We start from the raw sequence: 24,675 nt of genomic DNA, 5'->3' as shown, positions 1-24,675 counted from the left end.
CCCTGGGGAGGAATGAAGGAGAGGGGCAAGGCAGAAACAAGGACCTCTGCTGGAAGTGGCGGGAAGGAGGCCTTTCAGCCCCGAAGAGTGCCTCCCGCTGACAGAGGCCATCAAGGTGCTGAACTCACCAAGCCGGGCCTGACCACCTGGTTCCTACCTCAGCCCGTCAATGTGCTTTCAATTTCAATGCAAGGGATGGACAATCAACCCCTCCCTCTCCACCGCGGCCTTTGGGAGTTTGTCTATGTGGACTACACCTGAAAAATGAGGACAGAGTAACACGTGCCCACAGGGTGGTAAAGCACATCATCGCCATTGTTACTGAACATAATTCCCAAAGACCAAATCTACCTTCTGGCAACAGTAACAGAAACCCCAACTCCTGGCCTTTGCCTACCACAGCCCCAGATTCTCCCAAGGACAGCTGTTCCTCACACACCCCACTCCCACCCTTGCTCAAAACCATTTTCCTAAATTCACCCAGTGTACCCTCACTCCCAGAACTCAGGGCCCTCCTGCCTTCCTCAAGTACTTCAGCCCCTGAATTTGTCTCTAAGTCCACCCACCTTCACCCTCTTTTCCAAAGCCCTGGCCCAAATGTCTCTCATCCAATTCGATCCTAAGAGTTTCCTTCTCCCCTACACCTGAGCCACTTGGGATTGTTCAACCCCTAGTCCAAATTCTACATCCCACCTCCTAGCCCCTGGGTCAAGGCTTCGCACTGTGCTAAGCGGGAAGTCTCAGTGCGTGAAAACCGGAAGATCTACCCTGTGACCCACTTTCTCTGTATCCAGCCTTGCTGACACTGGGAGGTATTGGCTTAAAAAAAGAACAAAAAAACAAGCAACGGGGCAGTTTCAAGATTTATTTGGTGGGTGAGAGGACAAGGATACAAAGCACAGAAAACTCTTGGCTCTAAAAAGTTACACTGGAGGACAGGGGGACATGGAGGCCACTGAATGACCTGGCCCAGACGAAAGGAAACCAGTCTTCTTGGTCCATGACGCTCTGCGACACTGCTGGGGAAGGGCAGAGCCAGCTCTGGACATAAGCCTCATGTATCCACTCACGCTGAGGGAAAAGTCCTCCTATGTTTTGCTGATACAACAGGGTTAGAAGGTCTGGCGAGGTGTCATGTGGCAACATCACTCTTCACTCTGCTACACCAGTGTCTGTGATGAACTCCAAAATAATCTAAAGGAGAAAGTCAACAAGGCCAACAGCTTAGAATTTTCATCTCAGAAACAAAGGCTGACTTAGCCCCTTGGCATTAACTTACCACGAGGAGGCCTCTCCAGGAGAACTGGGACCCAGGTAAGCATCCTGAGAGGGCCAGTGCGTCCAACCCCTTGAGGCTTCCTCCAACGAGCTCCAGATCTACAGCAGCACCCCTAGAGTGACAAGGAGGCCACAGAGCAGGAGGTCACAAGGAGCATTTGATCTCCAATGTCATCTCCTCTTTCTTCAAGCTGTCATCAGTGAGGATGCCCCCAATTAATCTGGGATGAGTTGCCAGTTTTGTTTTTCACACTAAACTTGACTCAAAAAAGAATCTCAGTGCTCTCAGAGAAGAGTTAAAAGGAACAGGTCTTAAAAAAATGGGCTTTTTCAGGGCAACACAGACATCTGCTGTGTTGCCCTGAAACTGCCAGAGCTCCTCCCACTGAGCCCCACCACACCGTGGTGGGAGTGAAGGGCGCCACCTCAGCAGCTGGCCCTCCACACTGTCATTACCTGCCTGCACATCTGTCTTCCCAGGTGCCCATGCTCACCCCGGCCTCAAAGTCGTCCTCATGTTGCTCCCCTCCCTTGAATACTTTCCTATGGCCCATCACATCCCACCCCTTCAAGGGCCTGCCCAGGCCTACCACCTCCAAAAAGTGCTTCCCTTTGAAAATCTTCTGGCAGTCACTATATACCACCTGACATTGCACTTATTCATTATGCATAATTCATCCTGGCTCCTTACACCCCCTAGGGTATCTAAACCTGACACAGACATAGCCTGGCTCAGATAACAGGAGGCCAAGCTGAGAAAGGCCGAGCTAAGAAGCCTCCTGTCACTGAACCTCACACAGCAGCCCACGATGCCTGAGCGCAGAAAGCACTGGCTGGAGGGAGGTGGGAGTGTGTGAAAGCGCCAGCATTTGAAAGGGACAGGTGTGGACCCTCCAAACACGGGAAACTGCTTTCAACAATTCCTTTCCCTGCGTTATCAATGACCAGAGCACAGACAGCCCGTGATCACTTTTGAATGCAGGTGTGTACAAGGGCAGAGAGAGATCTGGAAGAGGAGCAGGTGCCAGCAGCCTGTGGAATAGGTTGAGTCTGGGAAAACAACTCAGCCAAGCACAGGACCCCAGGAATGGCTATTCCTTCCTGCGAAAGCCCCACAGAACCTCGCTACAATCAAAGAGAAGTCACTTTGGGCAAAAACATTGGGAAAATATTAAGGTTGGAAAGGATAGGAATCATGTGGGCTTAAGTACCACAAAAGTCACCTCTATCATAGCTTTGTTTTTCAAATGAAGAAAAGAAGGTTCTGAATATGTCACTGACTGAGATGGCAGCAGAAGGGATTCAAACCCAGGACGGGAGTATCTGATGCTTAGGTCCACCCATTTTTCCATTACAACATGCTTCTGCTGACACTCCAGGGAGGGTGGGCAGATACCCCAGAGACCTATCATTACCCAAAGGGGACTCCGGAGGCCCCACCCCTGCAGCAGCCGCTAAAGACATGTAAAGGACCAAAAGTGATCTAGGTTGCCTGGGGCTGGGGTAGCGAGTGGATCTGGGAACTCACGGACACTATCTTCATCTCAACTCTCAGCTCCCCTACATCTTCACCGAAAGCCCCTGGAAACACAAACAGGACTCTACTGGATGCAAGGAATCAACACACTAGAGAACAGACCCTCTAGAGATCTTACCTCAAGGACACTGGGGTCTAGAATGTTCCTGACATGATAACTCCCATGACCACCTTGGCACACAGTGGACTCATCTGAAACAGAAAGAAGCCATGAATGAGCACCTCACTTGTCCCTGCTCACAACAGGGCATGGTCGGCATCAGGAAAGAGCTGAGCACAGTAGTTACCAGATAGTAAGCAGTCCACAAATGCCTGCTGTTATTACTTCCTAAACAGATACATTATTTTCTCATAAAAGGGATAGTAGTTAACTCTAAAGAGTTAAAGAGGGAGACAGTGGATGGCCTACGGCAGGGTGGGCAACACTGATTAACGTGTAATTAATCAGCGATAGGCTGAAAAGGATGCCAAGGCCGGGTTTATGGGAGTGTGCCATGGCTGACTCACAGCAACCGAGCTGGGCATGAAGCGGAACTTAAGCAACACACATAGCCTGGTTCCCAACAGCAGGGGCAGGAAGTGAAAGCCCCAGCAATGACACCGACACACACATGACAGCCCTCAAGGCCCTGGAGGCCCAAGGTGTGTGTAGAAGAGAAGTAGGAATGTGGAAAAGCTCCCAGATCTGGAAGGGGAGGATGTGGACCCTCCAAACATGTGACAATCCTCTCCACGTTTCCTCTGTCTGCACTACCAATGAACAGGACACGGGCAGCTGTGATCACTTCCAAATGCAGAGGCAGAAAAGGACAGAGGGCTTGCTGAAAAAGGAGGCCAGTGGCAGAGGCCTGGAGGAGTCAGCCTAGTTGAGCACAGCACCACGTAATTGCTTCAATCCTGCAGAAAAATTCCTTCAACTTGGCCCAGACAGGAGAGGAAAGGGTGGACACCTCTGAAAGAAAAGCGATAGAGTTGTTGGGTTGTAAAAGACAGGGGCTATGCGATCCTAAGAAAAATGGCCTCATTGTATTCCTGCTTTCTGGGTGATGAGACCAGGGATAAGAGAAGGTCCCAGAGCTAAGAAGGGGCAGAGAAGTGACTGAGACCCGGGCACAGGCGAATATGCCAAAATCCTTCCTGCTTTAGATTCAGCCATTCTGATGCCAACAGATCAATTTGAGGAAGGGCTCCCCAAGGGCTCTCAGAACCAAGCACATAAAGAGGAAGCAGGTGCATTCTCAAAGGTCACAGAGAGTAAAATTGAGGGCCAGGACAGAGCCACCCTCCTGTCTCCTCTATCTACTTCCCCAACGACATCACACCCAGGGAACCTGCATGCGCCTGTGGGATGCAAAGCCCCAGATTTCCAGAGAACAGACCTCACCTTGGGAGCACTGTGGTCCAGCTGCTTCCTGACAGGATGGAGACACCTCTCAAGGGCCCCTCTGCACCGAGCTGCCCCCTCTGCAATAAACAAGAAGCCCTGGATGAGCAACCTAGATGTCACCTGGTCACCACATGTCCTGGTAGGCACATGCAGAGTATCTAGCACCATAGCTGGCTGCTTCAAAATGTGGGCTATTGTTACTAACCCACAAGCTGCATCATTTTCTCATGAACAGGAAAGAAGTTTACAACTCCGCATGGGACAACAGATCATCTATGGCAAAGAAGGCTTTTCAGGTCATCTTTTGTGTGAACTCTAATGAAATTGTGGAGGTTCTGGAAGTTGGACCTTGAACAGGATGTAAAATCCAGGACAGGTTTGGGAGTGGGTGGCACCTGACAGGCAGTGCCTGGCATGGACAGGGAGGCAATGGGGCAGCAGCACCTCAGATGGCCCGTGAAGGTGAGATCTGGTTTCTATTTATATCAGCCTGGTCCAATTTCCTTACTGCTCTGGTTCCTATGACCATGACCGCAGGCCACCAGGAAAGTCGTCCCCTGGTGGACTAGGCTCCGTCTCATGCCAAAGGGCCTCCAATGGATACAGAGGAAGCGCTCTCACCTCCCTCTGGTTGGCTCCCACGTAGTCTTTCTCTGATCTTCCACAACGTGATGAGGCCATGCCACCTTACAAGGATGTGTCTCTCCTTTTCTTCTCTCTTGTGCATTTGTTCACAACTGGTGAACACTGGACCCCCACCAGGCGCTGAGCCTAAGGAGAGGTGAGACTCAGACGCTGACCTCAAGATCAGAGCTGAGAGGGGCAAAAAGACTAGAAAAGCAACAATTTTCACAAGGTATGATTAGTGCCCTCATCTCACGTCAAGCCACTTCCCAGACTACATCACACCAGGAAACATGCTTGACTAAGGACCTGGAAAAGGGAGAGAAGGGAGGCAAAAGTGGCTTCCTGGAGGGAAACCCTTGGTGAGAAATAACCCAATTAGTGGCTCCACAACCAGCCCATAGCTCCTTGAGACACGGACCACGCTTTCTCTTTTTTAAAAGCCTCACATAGAGAGTGCTTAATAAGCAGGATCCCAGGGGACAGGGGTCATCCAAAAGGTGGCAGGGGGGAGGAGGTGCAGGAAAGCTCCAGGGTTTGGAAGAGACAGGATGGGCCCTCCAAACACGGAGAAAGGCTTTCAGCACTTCCTCTCCCTGCACAATCAATGACCAGGGCACAGGCAGCCCACATCACTTTCGAATGCAGGGGCACAAGCGGGCAGAAGGCGAGCCAGGAAGAGAAGCCCACGTTAGCCCACTGTCCCCATAGGCAAGCTCAGAACCCCGAGCGCTATCAGAGCTTCATAGAAAGATGCCAGCTCCCAGCATCAACACAGTCCACAGGAGGAACAGCTTCTGGTAAACATGCCTCAGTTCTTTATTCACCCCACAAATACTGACTGAGCACCTACTGGGCGCCAGGCACTGTGGCTTCAAAAACAAAGAAAAACACAGACAAGGCCTCTGTCCTCCCAGAGCTCCTGCGGTTTCCCTACCTGAAGGAAAGGAAAGCTCAGGAGCATGAAGTAACTCGCCCCAGGATACCCGGGTAACGAGGAGCAGAGTCCGGATCTGGGCTCAGGCCTTTCTGACCCCAAACTCACCCCCCTACTACACCAGGCCTCCTCCTGCACAAGGGCTTCGAACACAGTTCTCAGAAGTCACCTGAGCCCCAGGACCACCCCCTCTGCGGGCAGCAGGAAGCCACCGAGCCCCCTTCAAGGCGCTCAGGAGCCGCAGCTCTCACCAGGGCACAGCCTCAGCCGCTGGACACGGAGGGCGCGTCGGGCAGCGCGGGTCAGGGCCCCGCAGGAGAGCAGGGGGCGCCGGCGGACGCAGAGCCCGCTCAGCCGTCCGAGGCCGAGGTCCCATCTCTCCGCGAGCTCGGCAGCCGCAGGGCCTAGGCAGGGAGAAAAGGGGAAGGGGCTTGAGCCAAGGGGGGCGGCGAACCCAGACTCTGCCCCTCGGGGCCCTGGGGGCGTCCTGAATCCAAAGCTCAGCCACCCGGTCTGCAGAAGGGAGCTTTTAACACATCCCTTGAGAGGTTATTGGGGAGAAATGGCTTAACGGCCGTGAGGACGCTTCACCTGGTAGGAAGCGCCGAGGGGCCCTGGGGGATCGAACGCCAGGAGGCGAGGAGGTGGGGCGGAGAGGGTCGCGGGCTCGGCGCCCTCCGGCCCGCTTCACCCGGGCTCCGCACGGCGCCCTGCGGGCCCTCGGGCCACGCGTCGCCGGGCCCGTCTCTCGCCGTTAGCGGGACGAGTCCTCCCACCGGGCGCTGAGATCGGGGGACCGCACGCCCGCGGCTCCGGAGCAGCGGGGGCTGCCCTGCGGGCCCCTTTCTCGAGGACACGAATCCCGAGAGGACCACCCCGGCCGAGGGGGCGGGCACGGAACCGGGGCGGGCCTGGGCTGGGAGCTGACCACTGGCCGCTCTCCCTGCCCCCGCACGGCCTCAGTTTCCCCTCCTGTCGGGGCAGGGGGACGCAGCTCCGGCCCTGGAGGCCGCCGGGGGTTCCAGTGCGACGTGGTCCAGCAGTGACTCACCCAAGGGGCCAGAACTGTCGGCGACGGGTCAGAAGGGACGGCGCGAGAAGCTGCGGGATGGTTTGGGACAGCTCGGGACGGGAGCCACAAGATCAGGACACGGCCCCCACCCGCCCTGCGCGGGAGGAAATGCGGCTGGCGCTCAGGCTGCGGCGGAGAGCCGTGTCTCCCTGGGCCGAACCTGCGCATGCAGTCCCTTTGCGCCCCCTAGAGGATCGGAGCTGAAAATCTGACTTGCCAAGTATCCAAACATCCCTCCATCTTCCAACCATCCCACCCATCCATCCATCCCTTTATCCAGAAAACGTTTATGGAGCACCAGCTTCCTCATCCGTCCGTCCGTCCATCCATCCATCCATCCATCTGCTCATCCATCCATTTATCCTCTCATCAATCTGTTTATCTAGATTCCCATCCATCCAGAAAAATCTACTGAGCAGCTACTTCAAATCAGGGACTGGGCTAAGCATTGGAAATATACTAAAGAAGACAGACGTGGTTTCTGACTTTGTCGGTTATATTCTAGTGGGGATAATAAACAAATGAGTCAGCAAATGCAATCATGAAAATCATGACAAGTGCTACAAAGCAAATGGGCAGGATGGTATAGCAGACAATGACAGTGGGGACCTACTTAGCAAGGACAGCAGGGGCCTCTCTGAGGAGATATTTAATCTAAAACCTGATGGAAAAGAAGGAGCCAGGCATGAAAATATTAGCAGACTATGCTCAGGAATATATGTAGAAAGTAAAACAGTGTGAAGATGTGAAGTTCACGGAGGCAGATCAACTGTGTTTGTCATAGTATGACATCTGTCACTGCCATGCCCCTCTGTCAACACTACAGGGAATACAAGTATAGCGTCTAATATTTTTTGAGAAAACACAATATTTCAGGTATTTTGATCCATTTAGTCATCATACCAATCTTAAAAGGTAAACACTAGTGTTGTCCACTTTGCTGATGAGGAAACAAAAGCTCAGAAAGTTTAATTGACTTGTCCAAGGTCATGCAGTTAATATGTGTTAAGAACTGTGCATAGTCTGAGAGTTAGCCCTACTTTCAAGCTAAAGAGTTAGCCTGTTATTGTTTCATGGCTGCTGGAAGAGGACGTGAAATTCCTGAGTCAGGGTTCAAGGACTCTGTTACTCATGGCAAAGCAGAGGGAGCTTCACATTCACGTTGGTTCTTATGCCTCACAAGTCCCATGGGGATGGCATAGGGCCCGTGATGAATGCCTGCACGCACACTGTGTTACAGTGTTACAGGAGAGGACAGTGAGCTTGCAGAATTCAACATCTTTAAAGGAAACAGAAGTAAGCCTGCTGTTAGTCTGAGAGGAGACTTTACCTCATCCCTCAAGGTTACTCACTGCAAAACATGACGCTAAGAGACGGCCCAGGAAAACAGCAGCCAGGGCCTTACATTCTTGGCAAACCCAGCAGGAATGTACATAGATGCTCAGGGTCCATGGCAGACTGCCTCTCCTAACAGTAGGTATCAGAATCTAAATTCAAACCGGAAAGCAAATCTAAGAGCAACTTAATAGGTGCTTGAAAATGTGTTTGATAATATTTAATTTCTATTACTGTTCAGAAAAGTATATTTTGGAGTACTTGGACTAAAGGGATATTTTCATCATGTGATCCAGACCATCACCAGCCAACAACATTATGTTTCAAGGAGAAACTTTAGAGGCTCCCTTAGAAAAACTAGGACCAACAAACCGCCTATTCTCACATGACTCTGGATATTAAATGGCTAGGATATCTGTAGTTTTGACCTACCTACTCCTTCGCTCTGATTTTCTTCTGGCATTCACTCTTCCTGTTGAATTCAGTCTTGTTGAGAGTGTCACTGAGAGAGTCCTGCCCTCCCCTGACGACGGATTGGATGTGGGACCCAAGCTGGGAAAATGATGCTTTCTTCCTTGATTTTGTATCTTGAGTGTGAGGAAGCGTGGATCCTAAAGGAGCTCGGAGGCTAGTTATGGAGCTGTGAGTAGAGTCAGACTTCAATCAATTTCCAAATAATGTGGCTTCTGGGAGGTGTTGTGCCTTGGTGGGATTTTGAAGGACTCAAATAGAAAGGAGGAATAGCAAGATGTTCAGGGAAAGGGAGGAAGAGGAAGTCTCAGCAGCTGAAGTGGGGGAAGGGGTGGGGGAGTGGACGCATGTGTTGATGTGTGAAGAAGTTAGGAACTGGATGGGGCAATATCTCGACATCTCATTGCACGGTCTGTAATAGAGGATCTTTAATACTGAGACAAGAGAAGAAAGAGACACTCTCATTGTTGCAACAGGAGAGGGACTCAATTCTGAAATGTAAGAAAAATTCCATGTGTCCCAGTCTGCTCTTGGCTCCTGAGGGCTTGAAAGATGAGACAAATGACAGTTGAACTGATCCAAATAAATTAAAATCAATGAAATAACAAGAACAGAGACTAAAATGGTAGAATTGAGCATAACCATATTTACAGCAACATAGCTAAACAATTTCAGGAGTGAGAAAGGGGACATGGTATAGTCGGAGCAGAAAGTAAAAAAGTGAATAATATGTTTGACTTTTTGCTTGTAAAATTTAAAATTTAGATAAAGTGATACATTCCTAGAAAATATTTAACCAAATTGCCTTAAGGAAAAATAGCAAACCTGGATAATCTTATAACACTTTTAAAGATTGAATCAGTAGTTAATGATCTCCCCAAAAAGAAAACATCATAGCCAGGCGTCTTTATAGATAAATTCTACAAAGCTTCGCAGCCTTACACAGTCTCCCAGATAGGAGAAAAAGATGGAACGGTGCTTAGTTCACAAAATTTTCATGACCCCCAAATTAGACAGGGTCAGTAAAAGAAAAGTAAATTACAGGCCAATACACTCATGATTGTAGATATAAACATCCTAAAAAAATATTGGCTAATTTCAGGTGGAAGCAGCCTTTGTCAATGGTGACAGGTGGACATAGGACCCAGCTCTGCCAGCTTCAGTCTTCTTCCTTTCACCTCTGGCTGCAGGCTCTCCGCCCACTGCCTCACTGGGTAGTACCTGCCCAGTCAGCTCACCCAGGAAGGAGCTGGGTCTTGGCCAAGCATCCCAAGCACAGGTAGACCACAGAGGCCCTGAGGGGTGACCTGTGCATGTGACATCCTCCAACCCCCTCATGAGATGAGAGACCTCTAAGATGGGTGACTTCTCCCAGAGCTATGAAAAGGGTGGAAGCGCCTATCCTTTGGCTGTGAAGTTAACTTTGAGAATTGAGAGTTTGAGTATCAGAGGTCCTAGAGTTAAGGGCTGAATTTTCTCAGAAAGCCCCTCTACTCCTTGCAAACCTTTCTCTTCTTCCCTGTCACAAGTTTAATTATCTTCTGCCTGACCTCATTAAGCTTGAAGGGAAAAGTTCTGCCAAAATGTTGCCCTTCAGAGATAGTCACAAAGGTCTTTATTAGAAGGGCCCACCATTTGAGGATTAGAATGGGGATTTTTGAAACCCCCCTCAAGAAGGTAAAACACAGGGTCACTCTGCTGTACCAGAGGATGTGCTAGGAAAACATCAAGCGTTTTCTGGGTTCAGCCAAGCATCCTCAACATCTCTGCTTCTCAGCCAGAGACTATGATGTAAATGGTGCTTCCATGAGTTGGGCAGTACACAACCTGCACAACCATATGTAGCAGTCCTTCCTGTCTTCAGTAGAAGATGGACGGAGATGTGCTTCTGGGCAAACCAGCACATGTTCCCCGACTGTATGCAGGAAATAAAGGGAATGTAAAGTCAGAAATCCACACACAGAGAGAGATGAAGATGCAGGGCAGGGAGTCAGTGAAATTCCAGTTCCCAGTGTTTGTTGTGGTGGAGGCCCAGCTTCACCTCTGCCCTTTCTTTTGTTTGATTACATAAGTTTTCTAGTAATGTATTTCTTTTTTTATCACGTTAGGTTTCTGTAACCTACATTCCTGGCTATCGGCCCAAGTCTTTTCCTTAACTTGCCCCAAATAGCCAGGTATTAAGGTATTCCATGGAGGGTTTGGCTGTTGCATGAGGCACTGTGGACATTTTGCTTGTCCAGGTTGACTTTCCCATCTACAGCTCTGGCCCAGTTAACCAGGGACTCCAGCAGACAGGGAATCTTGTCGAGCTCTGGAAATAAATGTGTTGTGAGAGCCTCTGTTCTTGGCATTCAGATGACAGTTCTTTCTCGGTGGCTTGTCCTTATTTGTCAGTCAGCCAATGTGTCGGCTGACTTTAAAAACAAAACAACACAGCAGTACACTCTCCACAAGCGCCAGAAGGGATGTGTGTTTCCAGTGGGTCTTTTGCCAGGAGGGAGTGTGTGGGAGGCCTACCAGGCAGGAGGAGGCTGGTGATTCGGGCTCCGGGACCACGGCTCTCTCAGGAGTGGGCCTAGGGGGCTTGAGGTGGCTGTGGGGAGAGGAGGAGTCACCAGCCACTGGTCCTCAAGACAGAACAGTAGCAGCAAAAAGGAGGCAGGGGCACTGAAGAGCCAATGAGCCTTCTAATCATTCATCCCTTCATTCATTCATTCAAAACACAGTAATTGAGCTCTTCCACTCTGTGTGGCACTGTGCTGGTGGGTGTGCCCACAGCCTGATTCTGCAGGAAGTTGAAAAAGAAACAACAATAACAACAACAACAAAAACTACCACCCAAATAATTCCCCAAACAACTCTTCAGTTAGTGTATTTTCCCCATAAAGGCACTTGAAAAGCTATACCACTTTTCTAACAACTGCTTGTGCTTTTTTTTTGGTATAATGACTGGGAGGTAAAGGGATAAATGAAAGAAACCCATAGTGTCTGCCTTCCTCCAAGTTTATAGTCTAATATGAGAATCCACCAATATCAAATAAGGTTTGCGCCATAAATGCAAGCTTGGTTTTATATTGGGAAATCTTATAGTAGATTGCATCAGGCGGTCGAAGCTGTGGTAAATATGGAGTTTGGAGGGAGACAGATATTACAGGTTGAATTGTATCCCCTCAAAAGATATGTTGAAGTCCTAATACCTGGTACTTGGGAATGTGACCTTACTTGGAAATAATCTGTGCAAATGTGATTAATTTGTAAATTAAGATGAGGTCATGTGGCAGTAGGGAGGGCCCTTAATCCTATATGACTGATGTCCATATAAGTGAGGAAAAGGACACTTAGGGGGCGCACCATGTGACTCCAGAGGCAGAGACTGGAGTGTGGCAGCTGCAAGCTAAGGAACGCTGAGGATGGGCGGTCACCAGCGGAAGCCAGAAGGGGGCAAGAGTTTCAGAGGGAGCGTGGCCTTTGCCGACACATTGATTTCAGACTTCCAGCCTCCAGATAGTGACAGAGTAAATTTCTGTCATTTTAAGTCATCCAGTTTGTAGCACTTTGTTAGTGGCAGCCCTAGGAAACTGATACAACAGACATACTTAACATTCTTCTCGACCGTATTCTAGCTGTAGGAGCAAGCTGCTTAATCTTCCTTTACCTCAGTTTTTCAACTTAAAATAGATAAAATACACAAAATAGAGCAGCTGCTATGGTAAATAGTATGGCACTTGCTCAAGAAATTAAAAATAGAGTTACCATATGATCCAGCAATTCCACTTTGGGGTATATTCTCAAAACAATTGAAAGCAGTGTCTTTTTTTTGGGGGGGGGGAATATTCACCCTGAGCTAACACCTGTTGCCAATCTCCCTCTTTTGTTCCCCCCTCCCCAAAGCCCCAGGGCTTGGTTGTATATTCTAGTTGTAAGTTGTTCTAGTTCTTCTATATGACCTACTGTCACAGCATGGCAACTGACAGATGGGTGGTGTGGCTCTGCACCCGGGAAGTGAACCCAGCTGCTGAAGTGGAGTGTGCCAAACCCTAACCACTAGGCCATCAGGGCTGGGTTGAAAGCAGAGTCTTAAAGAGATATTTGTCCACTCATGTTCATAGCAGCATTATTCATGGTAGCCAAAAGATGGAGGCAACTCAAGTGTCCATTGATGGATGAATAGATAAACAAAATGTGGTTTATATACACAACGGAATATTATACAGCCTTAGAAAGGAAGGAAATTCTGACACATGCTACAACATAGATAAACCTTAATGACATTATGCTAAGTGAAATAAGCCAGTCACAAAAAGACAAATACTGTATGATTCCACATATATGAGCTACCTAGAGGAGTCAAATTCAGAAGGAAAGGAGAACGGTGGTTGCTAGGGGCTGGGGGAGGGAGGAATGGAGAATTGTTGTTTAATGGGGACAGAGTTTCAGTTTTGCAAGATGAAAAGAGTTCTGGAGATTGTTTGCAGTTAATGTACTTGACACTACTGAATTGAATATTTAAAATGGTTAAGATGGTAAATTTTATGTTATGTGTATTTTACCACAATTAAAACATTTAAAAATAGATAAAATAATACATTGAAATGCAGTACTATAAGTGCTTTTTTAATAGTTGTTGGCTTATAGAAAGCTAGTTTAATTAATTTTAATTATCATCATTATAATTACTTGATAAAAATTAATATCCATTCATAACTTTTAAACATTTGTAGAATTCTAGAAATAGAATATACATCTTAAACCATCAGCCAATGTCATCCATAATGGTGAAATCATAGAAGCATTCTTCTATTTTTATCCTGGAAGTTCGAGAAAAAAGCCAAGGATGTCTAATGCCCTTGGCCAGGAAAACCCAAGGTGGTTTTTTTTTTGCTGAGGAATGTTTGCCTTGAGCTTACATCCATTACCAATCTTCTTCTTTTTGTATGTGAGTCACCACCACAGCATGGCCACAGACAGACGAGTGGTGTAGGTCCACACCTGGGAACTGAACCCAGGCCGCTGAAGCGGAGCACACCTAACTTAACCATTAGGCCACTGGGGCTGGCCCGGGAAAAATCCAAGGTCTTAAGAGTGAAGAACTGAGGTGGTCAGCTAGCATGGTGAAAGGTGATAAGTCAAAATCAAATATCATTATCCTGGAATGCCCAAGAATTCAGGCAAGAAAGTTAACAGTTCTCAAGCCAGGAAAGTTTAAGTAATTGGTCACAAATATCTCAATTAGTTAGTTAGCAAGGAAGGTCCAAATTTGTTGTTCAGGGAAGCCCGAGTTACTTAGCCAAGACCATCCAGATTCTTTAGTCAAGAAGTTTATTTTCAAGGCTTGTCCACCACTGACAGAAGGTCTAATGTCACTGGCTGAGGTCATGAGTCTTTGGCTAGGTCTTTGGTCTCCCAGGGCCAAGCCCTGCCGGTTTCTGAAGGGAAAGGCTCACCTCTTCCTATGCCTGTCCCCATGGCAGAGGCCTAAGCCATTTAAACCTTCTTTGACCCCACATTGATCCCCTCTCCAGCCCCAATGGCCTTCAGTCCAGGACACAAATAAACCAGAACCAAAACTGGCAATAAAGAGGCTGTGGGGATCAGAGGACCCAGCTAGGGGACCCAGGAAGAGGTGGTGCTGAGACCTAGATGGAAGCTGACCCTGCTGAGGAGACCCTCTGTTTCATCTAGGTCTGCCAGAGCATCCAGTGAGGGCCTTAGGCCCCAAAACAGGCCAAGGCCCAGGCCATGGGGCAGCTCAGGAAGACCCGTCCTGCCTGAGAGGGCCTGGGGGGGGGGCTGGACCAGCCAAGACTTTCATCAGGCCTCGGTCCTAACCTGGAGGAGATGGAGCTTATTCCTCTTGAAAGATGCAGTAACAGAGGAGCAGTAAGAAGCAGATGAGGAGGACGAAAAGAAACAGCAAGACCTCCAGCATGGTAGTCATTCTTAGTGCGGGCACCGCGGCTGGAGCTCCTACAGCCCTCACCGGGTCAGTTGCTGACTTCCAGTCTAGATCCTGGGCACCACCTCTTTGGGACAATCTGTCCAGCCAGCTGTGACTTCATGTCCTCTAGGGAAGGGGCTTCAGGCCATGGGGCTCTCTCAGACATTGTGAAGTCACAAACTCCAGGAGAGTGGAAGGTTGGCCTTCCAGCTGCAGCCCAATCCTTCATTAATGCAACCAGTACATTGAAAGCAGGCCCCCTGGGATGTAATCATAAAAATATTTTTTGCCTGTCTCTTTAGACTTTCAAAATGAAAGTATCTTTTCCCTGTCCCTAGAAAAATATCAGGCAGGCCTCGGAAATTTTCCAATCATTCTTGGGTAGTAAGTCTTGTAATTACTAAAACTGGGGAAACAGTTTCCATTTAATTATTTTAAATGTCCAGCCTAATGTATTAATCACGCTTGCAATGATCAATTGTAGGTAAGGCTTCTCTCCTCTCCACCAGCTGGGGCCAAGCATAGGGTGGGCTGCTGTCAGCTGGGAGGGGATGAGAGCCTTCTGTCTTTGTTTATCCAAATGAGTCTTTCTTCACCAGCAGTTTCTGCCCCCTCACCCACTCCCAGTACCTCCAGGATCAAAACAGATGGAATAAAGAGTAAAATAGAGGGGAAATTTCTCTCTTGATGCTACTGTTGCAAGAGGGCCATGTCGTCCCCAGGCTGGGCACATACTTAATGTTGTCTTCTCTCTTGGCCTCTATTTCAGGGCTTGTTCAGACCCACTGGCCTCTTGGAGCCCTTTGGCTGCACCCCTAGTGATGTGAACAGGCCCTCTTCTTGGGATGTCCTCACCCTAACAGGATCCCTCTTGGGCAGGACCTCTTGAGTAGCAGGTGGACATTCCTGCCACAGATTCTACCTCTGCTGAAGGAGATGATGAACCATTGGCTGAGGAGTGGGTTGGGCACCGGTCACCTGGGCTACCCAACTCCAGGTGACATATACCAAACTCTCGCATGTTCCTGCTGAAGCTCCTCTTCCTCTTCCTCTTGGGGCAGTGGGTGGGACTATTTTAAAAAATATAATTCATAATTCCCCCTCTTTTTAATGTCTAAGTCTGAACATCCTCAAATTAGAAGGGAGGATTCAGAGTCACAACCAACCATTTTTTAGTTATTTTCTGCCTAAATTCTGTATCTGGTCCAAGATCGTCTTTGGAAGGCGGCTGCCATTTTACCAGGTGGAATCCTCAAAAATTCAACCAATATTCAACCATTTTTAAATTGCCACAACAGCAATTTGTTGTTGTTCAGCAGTCCATTCCTATATCTTGGTGCCCCCTTGGTGCCTTGGCTGAAATGTCCATTTTAACATCCTGTCACACTAACGATTAACAAGCGTCAACCATACCTCTTAGATGCCCAGCCTCCTCTAGGCACATGGAATGCAGAAATGAACCAGCCCAGATCCCCTCCATGGTGTCAGGGCAGCAAGGGGTGCAGGAGAATAATCTCGGTTTGAATCGTGCCTCTGTCCTTTCCCAGCCTTCTGAGGGCAACTTTGCCTTAATCTCCAGCTCAGGACAATGAGGCCCCCAACCTGAGTGGTGCAGGAGATCCACCCCTCCTAGGGGTCCCAGGCTCTTGGATGGGGGTCTGTGGAAGGGACGTGCTCTCAACCTCCTGCTTGCTGCTTCTCTCCTCTGGATCTAAAGGGCCGATCAAACCAGATGGCCTTAGCCCTGCGCTGATGGACAGCAGCCACAGCCACGTATGGCTATGGAGTACTGGAAATGTTGCCAGTCCAAATTCCAAGGTGCTCTCTGTGTAAAACATGCACCAGATCCCAAAGACTTTGTACAAAGAAAAAGAATAGTAAATACCTCATCAATAATTTTAAAATATTGATTACATGCTGAAATGATAATATTTTGATTATATTGGGTTAAATGAAATATATTATTACAATCAATTTCATCTTTCTTTGTACCTTTTTATGTGGATCCTAGAAAATTTAAAATTACCTATGTGGCTGGCATTATATTTCTACTGGACATTACTGCCTTAGACTTTTCAAACATAGCACATACCCTCTCTGCCTCATAAATAATCCCACAGTGTCCTCACAGTGACAGAAGCCCTTGGCTTTCCCAGAAATACTAAAGCATAGCAACTACCATGCCTAAGCCATTTGCTCTGTGCTATGCTCTTGATAGGAATCATTTCACTTAATTCTCATAGCAACGCTATGAGCAGGGAGCTATGACTCTGCCCATTTTTCAGAAAAGGAAAACTAAGGTTGGGCAGAGACTTTAGGGCACTTAGCCAAGGTCGCATGGAGAGTAAGAGCAAGAGCAGGAGGTAGGGAGGACACCAGGGCTGTGTGGCCACAGTGTGCACGCCTGACCCCTTTTTCCAGCGTCCTCACAGCCACAGCATCCGAAGGCTCCTCCTCATCACGGAGACCCCCAACGTTCTCACAGTCTTAGAATCCCATCGGCTCCTCCCAGGGACAGAATATTATGGAGTGTTCTCACCCTCAGAGACCCCCATTTCCCGCTTGGTGGCATCAGTCAGGGCTGGATTTCCACATCGTGCTGACTTAGTGAGTGCCAGGAATCTGACTGGGGCTCCCCCTCTTCAAGCTGTTTACACTTCAGAATGTGGGCCAGTTAGTGGCAGGGTGGCCTCAGGCCCAAGAAGTACACATGGCTCAGGATGCAGGTAGTGTTAGTGCTCGTGAGGTTTGGGGGCACTGAGCCCCCACTCCAACCTGTGTGCAGTGTGCTATTGGGATCGCGGGACCTCGCCTGTCTTCTCTGCCACCATGCAAATCTGATCAGGTCCTTCAAATGCAAATCTGATCAGGTCCCTTCTGCTTCAAGGACTCTTTACTTGCAGGGCGAAGTCTAGCAAAGCACCTGCCCGCCTCTCTAGGCTTATCTCCTTGTCACCCTCACGTTCAGTTAGGTCATCAGAACAATATTTTAGTCTGGCGATGTCCAAATATATATATGAACGGAATTCATTCATTTGTTCAACTGTGCCAGCCTCTAACCAAGGTATTGTGAATACGGTGGTCAATCAGACAAGATCCCTATGGTTCAAACCAAACGCAATCAACGTGATTTGCTAATAACAGCTCCTCACGTGGAAGAGTAACCATTCCTACACATTAATGATAAATCAATGACAACAAACAGAACAAACAGAAAAGCAAAAAAGTGAGGGAATGTTATTTCCCAAAGTCCAGACTGCTTTCGCAAATCATTCCGTCTTCCAGAGAACGAATTTGACCTCCATTCCGCCAGGGGCCGCCGCAGGACTACGCGTGCGGGAGCCGCCCCGGAGCCGCCGCTCTAGGCCGCAGGTCGCGCCTCGGCTGCATTTCCGCCGGCGCTGAGCGCGGGAAGCGGTTTCCTGTTCTACTGGCGGGAGTCATCCTCCTCTGGCGCGGTTTCGCGGTCTTCGGCACCATCCCCCCAAAATCTTCAGACATCCGCACCTTCCCGCACTGCAGGCGCTGTCTCTGTCTCTGTCCCGCGCCGTGGGTCGCCGCGCTCCGGTGAGTCCACAGCGGGGAGCGTTGGGCACGTGGTCTGCGTCCCCTCTATAAGGGGGAACTGAGGCCGTGACGGGGCTGGGAGAGCGGCCAGAGGTCAGCTCCGAGCCCAGGCCCACCCCGGTTCCGTGCCCGCCCCCTCGGCCGGGGTGGTCCTCTCGGGATTCGTGTCCTCGAGAAAGGGGCCCGCAGGGCGGACCCCGCTGCTCCGGAGCCGCGGGCGTGCGGTCCCCCGATCTCAGCGCCCGGTGGGAGGACTCGTCCCGCTAACGGCGAGAGATGTGCCCGGCGACGCGTGGCCCGAGGGCCCGCAGGGCGCCGTGCGGAGCCCGGGTGAAGCTGGCCGGAGGGCGCCGAGCCCGCGATCCTCTCCGCCCCACCTCCTCGCCTCCTGGCGTTCGATCCCCCAGGGCCCCTCGGCGCTTCCTACCAGGTGAAGCGTCCTCACGGCCGTTAAGCCATTTCTCCCCAATAACCTCTCAAGGGATGTGTTAAAAGGTCCCTTCTGCAGACCTGTTGGCTGAGCTTTGGATTCAGGACGCCCCCAGGGCCTCGAGGGGCAGAGTCTGGGTTCCCGCCCCCCTTGGCTCAAGCCCCTTCCCCTTTTCTCCCTGCCTAGGCCCTGCGGCTGCCGAGCTCGCGGAGAGATGGGACCTCGGCCTCGGACGGCTGAGCGGGCTCTGCGTCCGCCGGCGCCCCCTGCTCTCCTGCGGGTCCCTGACCCGCGCTGCCCGACGCGCCCTCCGTGTCCAGCGGCTGAGGCTGTGCCCTGGTGAGAGCTGCGGCTCCTGAGCACCTTGAAGGGGGCTCGGTGGCTTCCTGCTGCCCGCAGAGGGGGTGGTCCTGGGGCTCAGGTGACTTCTGAGAACTGTGTTCGAAGCCCTTGTGCAGGAGGAGGCCTGGTGTAGTAGGGGGGGTGAGTTTGGGGTCAGAAAGGCCTGAGCCCAGATCCGGACTCCGCTCCTCGTTACCCGGGTATCCTGGGGCGAGTTACTTCATGCTCCTGAGCTTTCCTTTCCTTCAGATAGGGAAACCGCAGGAGCTCTGGGAGGACAGAGGCCTTGTCTGTGTTTTTCTTTGTTTTTGAAGCCACAGTGCCTGGCGCCCAGTAGGTGCTCAGTCAGTATTTGTGGGGTGAATAAAGAACTGAGGCATGTTTACCAGAAGCTGTTCCTCCTGTGGACTGTGTTGATGCTGGGAGCTGGCATCTTTCTATGAAGCTCTGATAGCGCTCGGGGTTCTGAGCTTGCCTAGGGGGACAGTGGGCTAACGTGGGCTTCTCTTCCTGGCTCGCCTTCTGCCCGCTTGTTCCCCTGCATTCGAAAGTGATGTGGGCTGCCTGTGCCCTGGTCATTGATTGTGCAGGGAGAGGAAGTGCTGAAAGCCTTTCCCCGTGTTTGGAGGGCCCATCCTGTCCCTTCCAAACCCTGGAGCTTTCCCACACCACCTCCCCCTGCCACCTTTTGGATGACCCCTGTCCCCTGGGATCTCATTGAGTGCTCTCTGCCTTGGCTCCTGGTTTCTGTGAGGCTTTCAGAAGGGGTAGTGAGAGTGGGTCCTGCTTCGGGGAATGCGTGGGTTGGTTGTGGAGCCACACCTGTGGTTTTCTGACACTAGTCTCCAATTTCAGCAGTGCTGAGTCCTTTTCTGCCCCTGTGTGAAGTGATTACAGCCTGCCTGTGTCCTGGTTGTTGGTAATGCAGGCAAAGGAAAAGTTGGGAGGTTTTCCTTGCATTCAGGACATCCATATGTGTCCCTTCCAAACGAGACAGCCTTGGGTGACTAGGCAGTGACCGACCATGAGGATGGAGGGAGACAGGCTGTCAGTGCATTCACCTCCTGACACCTGGATTCCCCCGGGGTTTTCCTCTTGGTGAGCAGAGTGGTTTCTGGGCATGCTGTAAGCAGTGCCAAGTGGGCAGATCATGTGCTGGCTTCTTGTGCCCTGCAGGAGTGTCACGTGACTGCTGATCCGCGTTCATGAGAGGTGTCCTCAGGGAGAGCGTGGATTGTGAAGTCCCAGGTAAGTGGTGTCCTGCCTGGTTCTCTAGAGCTCAAGTCTGTGCAGGCTGCGAGGCCACAGGTGTTTAGCTTATGAGGTGTGGGGAGAAAGTGCAGGTGAAGGCTGCTTCCTAGTGCCACCAGCTTTGTCCCCTTGAGCCGGCAGGCACAGGTCTGGGCCTGCTTCTGAGAGTCCCCAGTGAACGCCACTATGATATTGAGAGGAAAACAGCAGTGTGCTGGAGTAATGGACAGAGGGCTGCATTTCAGAGTCAAACCTCCATTCATATTCAGTGACCAGCTGTGTGTGCTTCTGTAAGCCTGAGTCTCCTGTCAGGTGTGCGGTATTGGTACCACTTACTCCCAGTCTTTCAGAAGCCAGGGATTCTCAGTATTTGTGCTGTTAGTCTTCTCTCCAACTCTTGGCAGGGAGTGGTAAATAATCTCTGTAAATCAGTGGTAGCTGCTGTAATCTTAGGCTGAAAATCTGGTCATTGACTCGTCTGCACATCTGTTCCTAGTTCACGCTCCCTCCCAGGATGCTGGAAAACCTCTCTCCTCGGCTCACTCATGGGCCCTTTCTGCACCTGCATTCGAAAGTGATCGTGGGCTGCCTGTGCCCTGGTCATTGATAGTGCAGGGAGAGCAAATGCTGAAAGCCTTTCCCCGTGTTTGGAGGACCCATCCTGTCCTTTTCAAACCCTGGAGCTTTCGTACACGCCATCCTTCCTGCCAGTTTGTGTGACATCCTGGTACCTGGCTCTGGGTGGCTCCCTGGGCACTCCTCTTGCCAAGCAGGGCCCTGCCTCAGGGAGTTGATGTTAATGGGTTCATGGTCACTCCCCTCCTGGAAGCTTTCTTGGCCTCCCCATTGCACCCCTTCCTGCATTCTTGGCCCCGCCCCTCAGCATAATCACACCTGGAAATTGGGGGCTTACTTCTCCTGCCCTGTGCTGTAAGCTTGAGGGCATTGCCTGACTTGTAACACCTGGACAAAAACCCCAAACAAGGAGATGGAGGTGACACATGGTTGTGACGTGATAGCGTTCATCCAGTTGTGGAGTGTCTGGGGAACAATGCCCTTGAGCATACCCGCCTGCCGAGGCTGAGGCAGTCTCCTTTTCTTTTCCCACTGGAGTGCTGTTTCTCTACTGAGGGGTGGACTTAATTACAGTCCCCCTTGAGTCCTGGCCGTGGGCAGGGCCCATGGTCCACCGGGGGTGATCTTCCTTCTGCCCTTAGATTAAGAGACAGGGACTAGTAGTAATTGAGCTGGGCAAAGCACAATATAGTTGAGAATATACATAAAGCAGCCCTTACACTAGTTGGTGGACGTGGGGCCCTCCCACTGCTGGTTACCCCTCCCAGTCCATTCTAGTCGCAGCCACTCAGCTATGGCACTCTCCCCAAAACCAGGCCTCGGCATCCTTTAACAGACTGATTAGCAACAGACTGATCACAGTTGGCACATAGGATAACATGGATGTTACTTCTGTCACAGGTGATCTGCAGACCCCTTCCTAGAGTTAAATTGTTCTTGTCCTAAGACAGTAGTATGGCCATTGAGGTGCCAGTAGTAACAGCCTGCATTTGTGGGTGCTGTAATCTGCCAGCCACTGCCCACCAGGGCCTGCTGTGAGTGCCCGTTCGTGCCTTGTCTCTTGCAGATGTGTCTGCAGTGCAGAGGCTTCGTGGGAGACATCGTCTTCATATCAGCCAGGTGCTAGACCCTGGGCCCTGCGGTAAGGTTTTGGGCCGTTCTCTGGATTTGCGTGTGTCTCTAAAGTCATGTGCATTTTCCCTGGGGCTTTGGTGATGATGTGAGGAGAAATGAGGTGGCAGGTGAACGTGGCATCCCGTGAGTTCCCAGTTGTGTCCTGGCTGTGGGGCAGTCCCTCACGTGCCTATAGGGGAGAGGCCTCTAGAAACTCACTTGGATAGAGGGCTCCCTGGGCATCTCCCTTCTGAGGACTGGGCTGTCAGCAGCGTGCTGTGTGGAAAGCACGTGGATTTAGGCACCGGAGACTCTGGTTCCACCTCTGGGCCCGTGCAGCTCTGTGACCTATTCTCAACCTCCATTTCTTCACCTGAAAAGCAAAGCTGGGATAGCAGAGAAGGTTTTTAAAAAAATTTTCATGGTGATGTCGTGACCACATGATTCTGATCATTTCCAACCCAAAAGCATTTCCAATTTTTTACGCTGGAAGTGTCCCGGCTCCCTATGGCAGGGAAGTTTTATGGGGTCTTCACAGGACACATCAGAAGCTACTGGGGCTCTCTGCTGGGCTGGGCCACTCTCCTCGACTCAGGCCATGCCCCAGGTCCCTGGCACCAGCCTCCTGTCCTTTGTAGTTCTCTTTCTGTCCTTTTCTGCCCCTGCATTCGAAAGTGATTGTGGGCTGCCTGTGCCCTGGTCATTGATAGTGCAGGAAGAGCAAGTGCTGAAAGATGTTTTCCCCGTGTTTGGAGGGTCCCATCCGTCCCTTCCAAACCCTGAAGCTTTCCCACACTAGCTTTTCTCCTGCCCTTCCCCTCAGAGCTTGGGCCTTTGCTGGCCCCCATGTGCTATGGTGAGTGGTCTAGCCCCGTGACTTGTGGTTCACTTTGTCTTTTCAAGTTAAGGGTTGTCTTGTCAGAAACCAGTCTATGCCTTTATGTTTGGACCTCACACGGGAATAAATTCAGATAGTGCTGAAGGGCACAAGTGCACACTGTAAATCATGGGTTCTGCTTTATGAATTTATAGGAATGGAGGATAATCCATAATAATACATTATTCAAGACAGCTTGTGACCTAAATGCTTGTTTGTGTGTCATCTTTGCTCCTCTACTCTTTCTTGAGCACAACTTGTGTCCCTTCTCCAGGAGCTGTCAGTAATGTCCAATAAGTGGAGAAACAAAAATAACGTTAGGGGCCAGGCGTAGGGGCAAAGAGGGAGTGATTCAATTCTGAGTCAGTAAAAAAAGTTCTCATTTGTCACGGTCTGCCAGCAGCCCAGGGAGTTTTCTTGTCAGCCACTGATGAGAGAGGAGTACGTTGACTTGCCAACCTGTTTGTAACCCTCCTTTCACTGACTTTTACTCTGTGCTCTTGTGGTTTGTCTTGAAAAGAGAAAGGGTCTCTTGACCCCAGGAGTTTATTAGAGAAGAAGTTCTCAGGCCTGTGGACCCTTGAAATCTGTATTTGTAGACTCAGGACTCCCTAGCTTGCTTTCTGGCTCATGTTAGTGAGAATATTGTGTTGCTGCTTGGGCTCCCTGCCATGTAGTCAGGGATCAGCAGGTAGGCTGACCTTCTGCCTTTCATTCTGTGTGCTGCAGAGGTGTTCCGTGGGAGGCAGAACCCTGTGAAGGTACCTTCATCTGTAGACTCAGAAGATGCTCCACGGTGCTTCTGACAGTTGTGTCTTGGCTCCCGGGTAACAGGTGAGGTGAGGTCAAAGTATCTATCCCATTGATCCTCCACTTTTGGTCCCATGGCTCCTGTCTGGTTCCCAAGTCCTCTTCTGTCTACATTCAGGACTCTTGTCTTTGAGGATGGGGTCCTGTATTTTGTTCCATCTCATGAGACGTGGAGGCAGTGAGAATAATATGTGTGAACTACCTGGTACTCTGTAGCCACCTGAGAGCCCCCTGGTCTTTCAGACCTGCCTTCTGCCCCTTTTACATCAGAGGCTTGTCCTGTTCCACAGCCTACTTCCTGGTCCTGCAGCTCCTCAGCCAGTCTGGAGGGTTTAATGGACAATGACGGTTTTGAAAAGACAGTTTATCTTCCCCGACCCCAGACCTGGTAATGTAGACCTCGGTGTAGAGTCTTGTGGGTTGAGTTGCAGTTCACTTGTTTAATGTCCTCAAGCATTGATGATGTTTTCTTATTTATCCTTCAAATGGGCCTGGCAGTCTTGATCTTCAAAGATCTGGGCACCTAACACATCTTGCTGGAAGTTTACCTTTCATTTGCCTTTCTTGATGCGTCATATTAAGTGGGTCTTTGCAGAATGGCGTGATGGCTGCTGGGGCCTTGTGACAGGCTGGGCAGACAAGTAATGACACTATGGTAGGAGAGCTGCTGAGGAAGGTCTGTCCTTTTGATCAAGATGCAGTGGGACTTCAGTGTCAAAGCCCCTGACAGCACTGAGCTGTCTTCCTGTGAATTACCCTGTCTGGTCATGAACTGCTTGAAAGGAAGTCATTTATTATAAAAACTAGACTTTTAAGATGTATTTCCTTTGTTACCCTTTCTATTCTGGTGATAGCTAGTTCGGCGTGCATAAACTGGGAGCTTGGGTCTGGGTGACTGGGACTCTCAGTGATGACACTTGGGAAGAAGATGGCGTTGGAGACTAAACGCTAGTATGCATCCTCTCCCTCCTAGGTCAGCCTTATATCCGGAGACTCTTGAAGGAAGTCCCAAGGCCATGAGTCTGTGATCCTCGGGGTGCCTTGAGATCTGGGTTTGCTGATATTTCTCCCCTAGGTGAGTTAATGCCAAGGGCTGGGAACCCACAGCCGGAGGGAAGCTGGTTTGCTTT

General features: G+C 50.3%; 6 non-coding genes across 6 annotated transcripts; 3 read left to right on the top strand and 3 right to left on the bottom strand.

Moving 5' to 3' along the window:
* Positions 1 to 2,128: 2,128 nt before the first annotated feature.
* On the bottom strand, positions 2,129 to 2,262 carry LOC139078328 (small nucleolar RNA SNORA71). Its single transcript, XR_011531266.1, has one exon. It is a non-coding gene; the product is annotated as a small nucleolar RNA SNORA71 (small nucleolar RNA).
* A 1,219-nt stretch (positions 2,263 to 3,481) lies between these two features.
* Positions 3,482 to 3,614, bottom strand: LOC139078333 (small nucleolar RNA SNORA71). Its single transcript, XR_011531270.1, has one exon. It is a non-coding gene; the product is annotated as a small nucleolar RNA SNORA71 (small nucleolar RNA).
* Positions 3,615 to 5,344: 1,730 nt separating this feature from the next.
* On the bottom strand, positions 5,345 to 5,476 carry LOC139078332 (small nucleolar RNA SNORA71). Its single transcript, XR_011531269.1, has one exon. It is a non-coding gene; the product is annotated as a small nucleolar RNA SNORA71 (small nucleolar RNA).
* Positions 5,477 to 19,454: 13,978 nt separating this feature from the next.
* Positions 19,455 to 19,586, top strand: LOC139078329 (small nucleolar RNA SNORA71). The gene has a single exon (XR_011531267.1). It is a non-coding gene; the product is annotated as a small nucleolar RNA SNORA71 (small nucleolar RNA).
* Positions 19,587 to 20,729: 1,143 nt separating this feature from the next.
* LOC139078327 (small nucleolar RNA SNORA71) lies at positions 20,730 to 20,862 on the top strand. The gene has a single exon (XR_011531265.1). It is a non-coding gene; the product is annotated as a small nucleolar RNA SNORA71 (small nucleolar RNA).
* A 1,656-nt stretch (positions 20,863 to 22,518) lies between these two features.
* Positions 22,519 to 22,653, top strand: LOC139078331 (small nucleolar RNA SNORA71). The gene has a single exon (XR_011531268.1). It is a non-coding gene; the product is annotated as a small nucleolar RNA SNORA71 (small nucleolar RNA).
* Positions 22,654 to 24,675: the final 2,022 nt, after the last annotated feature.

This window comes from Equus przewalskii, chromosome 21 (assembly GCF_037783145.1).
Source record: "Equus przewalskii isolate Varuska chromosome 21, EquPr2, whole genome shotgun sequence".
In the NCBI taxonomy this organism is placed as follows: domain Eukaryota; kingdom Metazoa; phylum Chordata; class Mammalia; order Perissodactyla; family Equidae; genus Equus; species Equus przewalskii.
Note: the sequence above shows the minus strand (reverse complement) of the source record. Positions and strands in the feature narration are given on the sequence as shown.